The sequence below is a fragment of the Anopheles merus genome, unplaced genomic scaffold (assembly GCF_017562075.2).
Source record: "Anopheles merus strain MAF unplaced genomic scaffold, AmerM5.1 LNR4000813, whole genome shotgun sequence".
Taxonomy (NCBI): Eukaryota; Metazoa; Arthropoda; class Insecta; order Diptera; family Culicidae; genus Anopheles; species Anopheles merus.
In genome coordinates, this window is record NW_024428393.1 from 26,904 (window position 1) to 30,115 (window position 3,212).

The 3,212-nt window shown below is 38.2% G+C and overlaps 1 long non-coding RNA gene across 1 annotated transcript; it reads left to right on the forward strand.

Moving 5' to 3' along the window:
- Positions 1-2,924: 2,924 nt before the first annotated feature.
- Positions 2,925-3,212, forward strand: LOC121603072. The gene is made up of 3 exons (XR_006006588.1): positions 2,925-2,988; positions 3,070-3,137; positions 3,199-3,212. It is a non-coding gene; the product is annotated as an uncharacterized LOC121603072 (long non-coding RNA).

Consider the following 3,212-nt stretch of genomic DNA (forward strand, 5'->3'; position numbering starts at 1 on the left):
TACATGGACCCATCAACTAGGGAAACAAATCCTATGCAATATCAATTTCAATACCTCAAAGAAAATGAACACAGTTAGCTGTGTCTGGTCGGTCCTTTCGTTGTTATGTTTGAAAATAGTCAGAGCAGTGTTAGCCTCATTGGTGTGAGGATATTCTTGTGTTAATTGACTTTCAAAGTTTAATGATGACCTATCTGCGAGACATGTAACCAGACTTTTATCTTAAATTGAGTTATTGATGGTATATTCATGTTTTTTTTCTTCTGAAACAATAAACGTTTTATGAATATAAACTGAAAATCTCATGGCAATGCTTCCCAATCCGTTGCAGTAGGAAAGCAAAGTGACAGCAAAGTACACCGATTCAAACTAGTGTTGGCCGTTCCGGTCCGAACCTAGTAAAAAAGTTCCGTTCTTTATGTAGGCCGTACCGTTCCGATCCTTTATACAAAATCGTTCCGTTCCGTTCATTCCGTTCTTTCCGTTCTTTCCGTTCATTCCGTTCCGTTCCGTTCATTCCGTTCATTCCGTTCATTCCGTTCCGTTCCGTTCCGTTCATTTCGTTCTTTCCGTTCATTCCGTTCTTTCCGTTCATTCCGTTCCGTTCAATTCGTTCTTTCCGTTCACTCCGTTCCGGTCTTTGCCGGTTCAATATTGTCAGCAAGGTGCTATCGTTCGTGCGTTCCGTTCTTTAAAAAAACCGGCTTTGTCCGGCTGTTGCTTGCTGCGTGCAAGATAACTGTTCACTCTTTCTCGCACACAGTATGTGTTGTCTGTGCACTCTCCCATGCTCACAGGAATATTCATCGCACTTCGTCGCGTATCGTTTATAAAAATCGTGATAAGCGAGACCAAAAATGTTATTTGGTGTTATGGTGCAATTTGTAACATCTATTATACTTTTTGTTATAATTTAGCTTATCCTAACCAGACAAATAATTATTATAAATTTAAATCTGTACTCATATGGCAGAACGGGTTGGAAGAGATGTATTATAATATGCGATTATGAACAACGAAAAATAAAATGTATTTATTTTTTATGCCACGATATCCGCTTGATCTTGGCACTCGGCATGATTCCAATATTTATCCATTCGATTCGAAGCATTCTGTTCCATTCGACAACCGTTTGCGTGCCGTGATGTTGTAAACGATTTATGTGAAAGAACAAATAGTCTAAGTAGTAAGTGAAATTCAAATAATTAGTCAATCTCGTGATACAATCGTCAACTCCTACCACTCAATAACATCGGCATGGGTAAAAGCCTTGAATGGATCGTGCCCCAATACGCTGGGATGATTATCCTGCTATGGGCATTTAAGTTACTGATAGCCTATTAGTGGTACAGAAAGGCTTTGACCGAAAATGGTCGTCGCATCTAAAAAGTTTAAAAATGCTAGATAATAAATGCATGCTTTATATTAGCACAGCTGGTACAGCTTCCTGGACATCAGGTTGAACCCATTTGGATTTGGTGATTTCAGAATGATGAATGCCTTTTCATATCCTGTCTCAAGTAACACCCCCCCCCCCGGATGACAGTTTTGCTTCTAAGCCCTCGGTCGGTTCATTTGCACCCCAGGTTCACGTTCCGTTCTTTTTGAAAATGAACTAGTTCCGTTCCGTTCCTTTTTTTAACGAAATTCCCAACACTATTTCAAACGGCCCATCTCCTTTCTTATATGGTACTAATATCTTTAAAAAAATTGCCAATACTAAAGTCTAAACACTATCTAAAAACATTATGTAAATATTTTAAAAATGAATTATATTACAACAAATTGATTTCAGTTAAAAATTGCTACCCATAAAAACGAATACATATCAGCCAGTGGTACAGTAAATAATCGCAATGGGATACGCGCGTGCCATCACCGTTTCTATTGTTTTGGTGTTTATGTTGGAACGTTTGTAGGGTTCCTCGGAACTGTCAGCGCATGATGGAAAAAATAATGTATAAACAGTAAGGCAGCGGTCTAATCTTGTTGCGCGCAACATTGTTGCTCGGAAACATATCGCTGAGGTGGTCTATGAATGTTGCAGGCAACATTTCGCTTTGACATTGTTTAGCCTCAAAAAATTGCTAATTAACAGCTCAGAGTTTATTTTTTATCATTCACTTGTTGAATAACGTGTTGAAAAAAACAAAATAAAACAATGTATTATAAATGCTTAAAATCCAAATTTAGCGGATGTCAACAAAACGCACACTGCTGCTGTGTCATTTCATACACCCGATCATCATGACTAAGGTAAATAAAAAATGTTGCCAGACAAAAATCAAATTGGATTGAATTTGGCATGCAACAAAGTTGCGCTAGCTGTCAAAATCCATACTTTCGCCAGCAACAATGTTGCGAGCAACAAGATTAGACCAGTGCCTAAGTGAGAAAGCAACCAAATTAGTTTTTTTCTTTTCAACTATTATCAACGAGGGAACAATACAGCCAAACAATTAGCGCCAGACACCTGCAAAAAATCGGTCATAACGATAAACAATAACCTATCAACATGACTGGCCGATGAGCGAACGTTATCCAGGGTATTTTTCACGAGGTCGTATTTTGACACATTGTGACAGCTTCCGACGAACTAAAAACAGACAAGGAAAAGAACAGCAAATGTTTGGATACCTGTGCTACGTGTTTCGCTCCAGAAATCTGAATTAATAATCTGTTCAGCAAAGTACTTTCCCGTTCATACAGTCACGTTTTGTAAGAAGATTTACCCAACAAGCGTCCAACAAGCGTGGAATGTGTAAAGGTGCCTTTCTAGGATTGTCGAACAAGGCTTATTCTGGTTTGCATAGTGACGAGTGAGTTATCATTTTCATAGAAATTCAAACTATTTCACTAGTCCAAACAATCTTAAACATGAATGGATTATCCTTACGCATTTCCAATGTAAGAGCGAACGAAAATGTGAAAAGAATTCCGAAATCCGAATGGATCTTTTCCAAGTGCCTTCAGTATATTTAACAACAGGTAATGTAAAGAAGCACGATAAAATAACAACAACAAAATGGAACCTGCTAAACCTGTTTGGAAAATTGGTTTTCTTTTCAGATAACTCTTACCTAAGCCAGTTAAATTCATCGGAAACTATAGAGGGTCAAGTTAAAGTACTGAAAGAGGTATGTTCCGGATATTTCATCTCGGCGTCGGTCCAAGATGTAATCGGTGTGTTTTGTTTAGTACTCGTCGTTTGT